Here is an 11,304-nt window from a genome sequence, read left to right on the forward strand (position 1 = left end):
GCAGTTGCTAGGAGGGTATGTAATTTAATTGTGTGATGATTAGGCTAATGGAATATAAAATCTGTTTAGGCGGCACATTCTCTAGATGTAAAATGAGGGTACAAGCAAGGATGGAAAGGAATAAGGAAGCAGAGCTAGTAGCTAACAATCCAGACTCTGGGAAAGCCGTGAGTTCTAATCCCTGCCCTGCGAGTTCCAAGCGGGGTTAATTCAATGCTGTTTGTGTTATCTCATCTGGAAAATGGAATAAAAGTGATGCTCTTGCAGGTAGTTGTAGTTGGGATTAATTGAGATGACGTGGAACTACCATAAGCAATTAGTGATATACCCTCCAAAAGCTAATGACAATAATAAGGGATAATATTAACCTCTCCAGGTTGTTTGTTTGTTCTAGGAGACACTTGGATGGCATCTCAGAGAAGGAGACAGGTTTATCCTAGTTACTTAGGCAAGAAAATAACAAATGACTAAGATTTGCCAAAGGACTAAGTGCCTCTTGATATGGCGGGAAAAAGTATTCCATTCGGGGAATGAAGTCCCCTGGGGGAATACTCAGAGGGGAAGAGCTGCTGCCTCTCAGAATGTACATTTACTAAGTGGTACGCCCATGGATCCACCTTCCCGTTCCTGTTCATGAGCTGAAATGTCACTTGAGGAACTGGGAGGAGTGGACAAGGGACCTCATCCTGAACCCCTCTGAAGCCTCGTGACTTGGGAGGGGTCTGATTCTTAAGAGAGCATGTCACTGAGAAGGGAATTTTATTTACAGAAGAAAAAGAGATACACAAATGTAATGATCTGCCAGAAATATAATTCTGCTAAAAGCAAAATGTCTGAAAAGCCTTGACTTTTCCATGAGGATATCTTCATTGCTCAACGGGTAGAAGAAACAAAAGGATGAGTGGAAACTTCAGACTTAATTTTGAAGAGATGATGTGCTATGCATAGCAAGCAATTAGATGGCAAGGGACGACGGTCTTGGCATGGTGGGACCTCAGCAACTCCAGTCATGGAGAGCATGTGGGCCAGACCCAGGCAGAAGCCCCCGTACTACTCAGGGTGTTAAGAATCTGGAGTGTGTCAGTGTGGTTTGAAGTTGGTCTTTAAGAAATGTAAGGGAGCAACAATTTATGGGTCTTACTGGGAAAACTAAAGTAAACTTATGTCCTTAAAGAAGAATACCATATGATCCAGGAATCCCACTCCTGGGCATATATCCGGAGAAAACTCTAATTCCAAAAGATACATGCACCCCTATGCTCATAGCAGCACTATTTACAATAGCCAAGACATGGAAACAACCTTAATGTCCATTGACAGATGAATGGATAAAGAAGATGTGATATATGTACACAATGGAATACTACACACCCATAAAAGAGAATGAAATAATGCCATTTGGAGCAACGTGGATGGACCTAGAGATTATCATACTAAGTGAAGTAAGTTAGACAGAGAAAGACAAATATCATATGATATAGCTTATATGTGGAATCTGAAAAAATGATACAAATGAACTTGTCCACAAAACAGAAATAGACCCACAGATAGAAAACAAGCGTATGGTTACCACAGGGGTACGGGGTAGGGAGATGTTAGGAGTTTGGTGTTAACATATACACACTACTATATATAAAATAGATAACCAACAAGGACCTACTGTATAGCACAGGGAACTCTACTCAATATTTTGTAATAAGCTACAACGGAAAAGAATCTGAAAAATTAGATATATATGTAACTGAATCACTGTACTGCACACCTGAAATTCACACGACATTGTAAATCATCTATACTTCAATAAAAAACTGCAAGAAAAACATAAATAGAAAAAAAATGAATATCTTCTCCAGCTCCATATGAGTGGCTGAAAGGAGCAGCAGTGCACGTGTACATGGCTGACACTCTAAGTCTACACACTCCCACGCATAGATGTGGTCTCGTGCACTTGTCTCCACAGAGGAACACCGGGCTCCCAGGGGAGCAGCTGATCTGATATCATGGTCAAAGGAGAATCCAGAATGAGCAAAATCCATCTTATTGTAGCTAGAAAGCAGGGGATGTTTTCAAGGATGTTGGGGGTAGTGCTAAAGAATCTAGGGGCAATATAAAGAGACCCCTTTTGGTCAAGTTGTGATAATTTGATCAGAATTAATGGAAATGAGTGGTTTTTTGAAAGTCCTAGAAAATTCCAGAAAAGTTAATGCAAAGGGCACGGTAACTTTAATAGAAAAGAAAGAAAAATGTGATGGTATATATTTATTTTATTGATTTTCATAAGGAGAGGACTATTTATGCACGGACATGTAAGTTTTTTATTAAATTTATATTTAGCTTACTATTAAATTTATATTTAGAAAGTATAGACATGCACTTTTTTTCTTGGCAAATGTTGCTACCCAGTAAGACTTTCTGATGCTGGGGAGTACACTGAACAACCAGGTAGAGAGGTTTCCTACATATCACAAGGAGTGTGTCACAAAACAACCAGGTAGAAAAGAATAAACATTGAGGGTACTAAGATAATGAATTAACTAGCTGGTAAGACATGAAAGAATCACTAAGAAGGCAAACCCTATGGCTTGTATTCGAGGAGATGAAAACTCAGTGGTACCTCTTTTATGATATAACAAAGCATAAGTGAGGTTCTCCTAACACCAGATCTTAAAGGACTAGATCTATCTACTCCGCATGACAAGAGCTGTGACAGGACGGGCTGCACCAGCCATGCAAGAGTTAAAAAAATACATAAGGGAGTGAGATGCCAGGTTTCAAAAACCTAGGTGAAAGCATGCATTTAAAGGTCTTAGTGTCTGAAAAAAAGGAGGGTAAAAAGCCAAACAAACAGCTCAGACAAATGACTACCAGTTCACATGTAACTTATTTGGAGAGAAGCAACTAGATTCTTCACTCCCGCCAAAATTCTACTTCTTGGTCACCCAAATCCTAGAATCTCAACTAATCTGAGACATTAATTGTGAGAGGGAAGAAGCAGGTTAAGTATAACAAAAGAAGGTATATAAACAATAATGAGAAAAAATAATGAAGACATACAGACAAAAAAATAAACCCTGGGTCTTAATTTTTACAAAATACCTGTAAGTGCATTATTCTCATTGTAATTGTACACATTTTGTTGTTTATGGAGTTATTTAAATATTTAATTGGAGTTAGTTAATATTTAAAAATATTCAGGACTTCCCTGGTGGCGCAATTGTTGAGAATCCGTCTGCCAATGCAGGGGATGCACGTTTGAGCCCTGGTCTGGGAAGATCCCACATGCCACGGAGCAACTAAGCCCATGCGCCACAACTACTGAGCCCACGTGCCACAACTACTGAAGTTCATGCACCTAGAGCCCGTGCTCCGCAACAAGAGAAGTCACCGCAATGAGAAGCCCGCGCACCACAATGAAGAGTAGCCGCCGCTTGCCGCAACTAGAGAAGCCCCACGTGCAACAACAAAGACCCAACGCAGCCAATAAATAAATAAATTTATTTAAAAAAAGAATTAGTCATAGTAAATTTACAATTATTGTTTAAATCATTTAAGCGATTTTATTTCAGACTTTAATCAATGTTTAACTGTTTAAGAAATTTTAATTTACATAGTTTTGGTAATTAGTTGTAAGTTTAATGTGTTGAACATTAAATAAAATAAAAATGACGATGTTATTCCTTTCAGAGCACAGAAAAATCTTTCTAGATATTAACTAATTTAATCATTAAGTTAATAAAATCAGTACTTTAGATCACTGATTTAATTCCAACACCAGGGAGCAGGATCTATGCTTGTTTGAAGTGGGGCTGGCTCTCATCAGTGGCTGGCGGGGCGTCCCCAGCAAAGCCTCAGATCTGGGGTGGTACCAGGCGGTGGCCTCACGGACAGAGGTGCTCTGCCCACGGTTGGTCCAGGTGGGTGAGAAACGGTATAGGAGGCAGCTTCCTTTCTTGAAGAAAGATAATTTCACACTCTTCCTGAAGATGTGCAACAGAGAGGGGAGGCTGGCTGCCCTTCCACATGTTCATTTATCTCTGGCCTGGGGTTGAGGTGCGGGTCAGCGCTCAGTGAGGGCTGCAGGGTGCGTCTGCGGATGGGACTTCACAGCACGTCCCTGAAGCTGCCTGAGTGGCTTCTCAGTTCACATTCTAAGTTTAATGCTTGATCTGTCATCCCACAGGCACAGCATCATTGCTCACTTTTCTGCCTTGAATTGCAGAGATTTTTCCGCAATTTGAATCGCGTAGCAAGGAAATGCCTCCTGTTTCTTCTCTATTTCAACACCTTATTTTCATGGGAAAACCTTTCACTTTTCTTTCCTGAACCCTCTGAGAAAGCAGACAAATGACTTTTCTTGTTCCTCATCTCCTCAGCCCCCAAGTTTGCCCCTTAGAACTAGTCTTGGAGGTTTAATAGTTATTTTCCAATAAAAGGGCTGTGTGGGCAAATAATATTGGAAACTACGAGATGAAACATGATTAAAACTATTTTCTTTACTATAAGACTTTGTTTGGCCAAGGAGCCATTTTGGGGGTGACTGCCTGCAAGCCCAGGGCTCTGCAGTATATATTTTGGGAACTGTGGCTACTTTCGGTGTCTTTCCTACTCCTATTGCTGAGAGGTCTGGTTGAAGACGAAGAGTAGATCAGTAAACAAATAAACAAACAAAATTAAAAGTAAACAAGAGCCATCATTCGTGTGATGGTAAAAATACAGTCAAAACAAAGCCAGACAAAATGAAACAACCTCCTCTCCTTTCCATTAAACAAGCAAATAAATGGAAACAACAGCATGGACCAAAGCAATAGAGGGACCTGTCTTCACAGGTGTATTTCTGCTGATGGACCACATGCAGGCACCAGCGCTGGACCTCCAGGATGTCAGGGTCCTGCCCGTCCAGCTAAACTAACTGTGCTGTGAAGGGTTGTGTTGAGGCTGGGACATTACACAATGTAAACGTCTAATACGGTGCCTGTTACATGGGAAGGGTCCAACAAACAGTAACGTTCTTTGATGTTGATATAACCATAATCCAGAATGTTCCTTTTTGATGCAATAAAAATGGAAAAAAATGAATATTCTCAGATTTTCAGACTGTAGGGCACCATCGGTGTCTCTAAATCTAACTTACTGGAATTAAAGTAACAAAGTTGCTGAACTCCCCCAGATCTCTAGGTAACTCCCAATCCTAGATGTTTATTGTGATTCGATTCAAGAAAAACACTTGGTAAAGTCAGGATACGCCCAGGAGAGACCGTCCACTCAAAGGGCTTCAGAAATGGCAGACTTCGGGGGACAATTTACGTACCAGTGTGGACCCCCCTGGCTCAACCCTCAGACCACTAGGGATTCATTGATCTCTCAGAGTTGTACTGGCAAGACGGGGGCTCTGAAAGACTCAAGCATACACCTGGAATAACAGTGCATTTATAGTGAAAACCAGAACTGCCAAGTGGACAAGATGACTAGATTCTTGCTTTTTGAGGCTGAGGCAGGCTTCCTTGGAAGTAAACATGATAGGAGGCTGAATCATATTCTGAAGTTGATATGATGAGCGGAGAATCATAAAAAGGACGTGCCTTATAACGACCACAGGGTTTGGTTCCTGCCATGAACAAGATGCTTTGCAAACAGTATCTCACAACCTCATTGCTACCACCCAGACCCTGCCACCATCATTTCTTAAATTGTTCCAGCTGACCTTACGGTGGCCTATGGTGATCTCCCTTTGACTTTATCTCTTTTTACTTTCCTTTGTGTTCACTTAACTCCTGCCAACCTGGCCTCCTTGAAATTCCTCAAATGTGCCAAGAATGCTCCTATCTTTGGACAGTTGCTCTGCATGGAATGTTTCCCCCAGATATCCACTGGCAAACTCCCTTACCACCTTCCGTTCACCACTCAAATACCACTTCTCCATGAGGACTCCTCGACCGTTCAAATTCAAATCACACCATACCCTTCCTCCTGGGCCCTCCTGACTCCTCATACCTTGTTTTAGGTTTTCCTTTTTATTTGGTTTCTAACATACTATATGATTTACTTATTTATTAGGTTTAATGCTTATAGTCTACGATATTGGGCAGGGATCTTTTCTTTTTAAAGATTTTTTTTTGATGTGGACCATTTTTTTTTAAGTCTTTATTGAATTTGTTATACTATTGCTTCTGTTTTTTTTTTTTTTTACCATGCATAAGAAGGATACGTTAATAAAAATGGTAAATACTAGCATACACATGGGAAAAAAGCAGTTATTTTGAAAGTGGAAAAGGTAGTACTTAAAGAGACTTTTCATAATTTGTTTTTCTAGAGATTACCAAAGAAACCAAAATGTTCTTAGAAAACACATGAAATAAAACAGGTTAGAATATTCTCAGAGGACTTTAAAATGTGAGGTAATTGATAACCCTGCAGTAATCACACACTGCTCCCAACGTAGACATTTTAAATACGAGCTTTATTTTAAATTTAAAGAAACACTGAAAATAAACACTTTTTACAAATTATATCAAACACTTAAAACATAATCTAGGAATGTTAAACAATAATTTTTAATTCAAAGTAATGACATTCATAGAATACATCTTGGTGCTAGCCAATATGGAGTTTACTGAAATCTAGTATTTTATATAAGCTTAACCATTAATCCTTCCTAAAATTCAATGATTATGATTCAACTGTATAAGGTTAAGCTAATCTTCTATGCAATACTCTCATAGAACTTTTTCAAATACAAACAATTTATACCAGCAAGGAAATTATTAAAACATATATAAATTGTGCTGAGGGACTTGATTAAAAGGTTGTCTATATAGAGAGATGCATCTCACCTTAGAAAGCGCACACACACACACACACACACACACACACACACAAACACTTAATCGAATACAAGATGCCAGGACATTCTCTTAGTTATGTTACACAGCAAACTGCACTTTTATAAATGTCATTCTATTATATATGAACTGAAAAGCATATATTTTTTAAAAAGCCCTTAACATGGGGGAAGTGGAATATGTCTGCGTTAAATGCAGAAACACAGAGTTTTACGAACTGCCTGTCTCCAGCTGGCTCCCAGGCACCACTGAAAACTGTCACCCTCAGAGAGACAAGAGGGTCTTGTTAATGATTTCCATGGCCTCCAGAAGCTCATCCTCTTTGATCACAAGCAGAGGTGCAAACCTGATGATATCACCGTGGGTTGGCTTGGCCAGAAGTCCATTATCTTGAAGTCACAGACACACCTTCCAAGCATCATAATCTTTGGTTTCTCTCATCACAATAGCATTTAATACTATTTAAATGTATTTAAAGAGTAAATTTCCTCTTATAGCCATTACAATATTAGAAGGTAGTTTCATGAGTTCATTTCTCAAGATGATACGCATATTCTCTGCATTTTCAGCAAGGTTTGCTTCTTCCAAAACCTCCAGGGCCGTAGGATTGCCACCCTACGTTGAACCGTGTTCCCCTGGTTTAATGGTCGGCATTATTTCATCATCACACAACACTGCGGATACAGGATATAAACCACTAGAAAGTGCCTTTCCTAGAAGGACCGTATCAGGTCTGACATTTTCGTGGTCAATAACCAGCCATCTACCAGTTCTGGCCAATCCTGCCTGTATTTCATCAGCAATAAACAGAACCTGGTGCTGGGTGCAGAGCTCTCACACGCCCACAAGGTAGCCTGGATCCGGAACAACAACGCCTGAATTGGTTCCACCATGAACGCGACAACGTTGGGGTCCTGAAGTGCACGCTCAGGAGCAGGCAGATCATTACATGGAATGATTTTGAAACCTGGCATAAATGGTCCAAAACTGTCATAACTGGTTGGGTCTGTGGAACTGGAGATAGCAGACAATGTTCTACCCCAAAAGTTTCCAGCTGCAAAAACCATCTTTGCTTTGTATTTCGGGATCCCCTTCACGGTATATCCCCATCTACGAGCAAGTTTGCAAACGGTCTCTCCAGCCTCCACTCCTGTATTCATAGGAAGAACTTTGTGGTAGTTGAAAAGTTTAGCAACATACTCTTCGTATTCACCGAGCACGTTATTGTAGAAGGCCCTGGATGTTAAGGTCAATTTGTCCACCTGACTTTTCAAAGCATTCACAATCTTTGGATGACAATGCCTTTGGCTGACAGCACTGTAGGCACTCAGAAAGTCAAGATGTTTTCTGCCTTCTACATCCCATACGCAAATACCTTTTCCTTTCTCCAGGGCTACAGGGAAAGTATGGTAGTTGTGGACACCATATTTAGATTCCCATTCAAAAATGTAATCAGAGGATGGAGGGCCTTGGACTGTTTTTTAGTTGCAACAGATGTAGCAGAAGCCACTGAAGAATGAACTCCACTAAGGACAGCAACAGTCTGCAAATGTGCTAGTTTGGAAAACATGATGTCCTTCAAGTAGGAATATCACCAACGAGCTAACCCTTTTTCCCACAGTTCAGATTAGAATACAGAGTTTTAACCCGAGATCCAGGGACGGTCTTCAGAGGGTCCAATAACTCCTGGTGGCACCTTGGAAGCCAGCCCAGGACACGCAGCGTCAACTGAGCAGCTGCCTGCTTCTGTTTTACGTTTTGTTTTTTTGGCCGTGAGGCATGTGGGATCCGACCAGGGATTGAACCCGTACCCCCTGCTTTGGAAGGCGAAATCTTAACCATTGGACTGCCAGGGAAGTCCCTTGGGCAGGGACCTTTGTTTTTTTTTTGTGGACACATCCTAACTGTCCAGAAAAAGTAGTGGGCACACTGGAAGTATCTGTAGGATGAATGGTTTATCTGACTGGAGCCCATGGTCCTTCCACTGTATGAGCGGCATCTCAACAACTGCGTATCTGTTCAGGGACACCCTTTCCTCAGAGACTCCTTAGATGAATAATGGTAATGTTCTCCTTTCTCCTTTTGCTTCCACAGCTGATCAGTTCCCTTCCGACATATTCTTTCTTTATACTGAGAAGACTCAATATCTAACAGACAATCCTGGCAGACCTGGAGCTAGTATCTTTACTGTGATTCTGTATGACTCTGTTTTCTGTTGAGAGTGATCTTAGGTCCCAGTTTTTGAGAAGGGGGGTACATTTCATGGCACCCTATAAACTACCAATATCCTAGTGCCCATAAACCCTTGAAATGTACCAAATTTTCAGTATCATATTCAAACTAAAGTTTCCTGACACCTAGAAGTAGAGCCCCAGTTACATGGGCCAAATAAATATCCTCTCTTTCTCTCTTTGTTCCCAACAAGCTGGTTTGATTTGAATTTTATTTCTCTTGCAGCTAAAAGAGTCCCGACTAATAAAACAGCTTTCCACAAGAGAATCACCCCTATATTCTGCACCTTAATTACACCTAGAATTGATGCATAAAATGACGACATCATGCCCGGGAATAATAAGGGAAAATCAATTCCGTTTAGGTTTCTTTTCCCCCTCTTCCTTCTTCCCTCTTTCCTTCCCTTCTTCCGTCTCCTCTACTCCTGTCTTTAGTTCAAGAGAATTTAAACTGGCCGCATCCACTACATAGAAAGGCAGAAAAATGGACATTATGAGATGTTCAGTGTCAATGGTTATAACAACACATTTTCTGGTATTCCTCAGTTATAAAGAAAATTAAAGAAAGCAGTATTCCCATCTCCCAAATGCCCTGCTACTTAGCTAACAGATTTTACTAGCAAATGGGAAGTTATTCCAAAAGATGTCTTTTAATGAAATAATGCCATTTGCAGCAACATGGATGGACCTAGAGACACTAAGTGAAGTAAGTCAGACAGGGAAAGACAAAAATCATATGATGTCAGTTATATGTTAAATCTAAAAAAAATAATATGAATGAAGTTATTTACAAAACAGAAACAGACTCACTGACATAGAAAACAAACTCATGGTTACCAAAGGGGAAGGAGGGTGGAGAGATAAATAAGGAATTTGGGATTAACAGATACACACTACTATATATAAAATAGATAACCAACAAAGACCTACTGTATAGCACAGGGAACTATATTCAATATCTTGAAATAACCTATAATGGAAAAGAATCTGAAAAAATTAAAAACAATTTTTTTAAAGATCTCTTTTTGCCGCTTTGCCTCCTGCTACTTGTGTTACCTGATCAAATTGCTTAACCTTTCAGAGACTTATTTTCCTGGTCTGGAAGTGAGAATTATGATATCAATCTGGAATCATCCCAAAGAGTCATAACGTACTAGGAAAATGTTCGTGAACTGCCTGGTCCAGAGCAGACACTCAAAAAATGGTACCTATTTTTATATTCTCACTATCACTTTACTTCAGCCTAGTATTTTTAGAATCAAGAAGGAGAAGGAAGTAAAAAGGTGTCCTTATTCAGTCTTTAAGAATAGCTAAGGAAAATAGGACATTGCTAAGTAAGCAAGAAGTGTGTGTGTCTGTTTCATGCCTACATTAGCAATAATGTGAAATAGTTGCAAAATGAAGTTTCTTTTATGGTAGCCTCCATGTGCTCTATTCTTGTATCATGATTTCCTATTCCTCCTGTTTTAGAGACTCTGTGTGAATGATCAAACCGGTGAGGTGTAGCAACAGAAGTGAAGAGTCCTGAGGGAGAGAATGCTCTTGACTCCCATGCAGACTCAGCAGCCTTTTCTGTCACAGAGCGAACCAAGCTTTACATGGCTGGTCGCACGTTTGACTGCAGATTCTGGCCCTGAAGCTAGATTTTTACTGACAATGATAATGACACCTATTTCTGTTACATCAATGCCATTAAATAAATAAATAAATATATATACACACATATATATAAATATATGTGTATATATATGTGCGCATATATATAAATATATGTGTGTGTGTATATATATATATATATATGTATATATATATATGTATTCTCAATGGCCTAAAACTCTTAAGGATGCAAAGTATGCAGCCGGGAAGGGTGGGAAGATGCTGCAGGAAGATTAAGAAGAAAACAGGGCATGACTCTTTTATCAGCTTTTCTTAGGCAAAGCACTTTTGGGGTATTTTTTTTTCCTTCCAGTGACTGATTAAATGTTTATGCCCACGGCAATGGGGATCCTTAAAATAACCAAATATTGTAAAGTACAGTGTTTCCGATAACCATACAGCGTGGTCTTGAGTTAATTTTTTATTTTTCTCATAATAGGTGTCAGTACAAAAATAATGTCTTACATCAGCGTGATGCTGCAGGCTTTAAAAGAAATGCTTTCATGAGCATTATCTCATCTTTACTATCCTAACAAAATAGTAATGGAGGTAGAGTCTGCATGCATGTCCCATTCTGC

The 11,304-nt window shown here is 39.8% G+C and overlaps 1 pseudogene; it reads right to left on the reverse strand.

Moving 5' to 3' along the window:
- Positions 1 to 7,103: 7,103 nt before the first annotated feature.
- Positions 7,104 to 8,427, reverse strand: LOC115854722 (ornithine aminotransferase, mitochondrial pseudogene; annotated as a pseudogene).
- Between the last annotated feature and the right edge of the window lie 2,877 nt (positions 8,428 to 11,304).

Source organism: Globicephala melas, chromosome 14 (assembly GCF_963455315.2).
Source record: "Globicephala melas chromosome 14, mGloMel1.2, whole genome shotgun sequence".
Taxonomy (NCBI): domain Eukaryota; kingdom Metazoa; phylum Chordata; class Mammalia; order Artiodactyla; family Delphinidae; genus Globicephala; species Globicephala melas.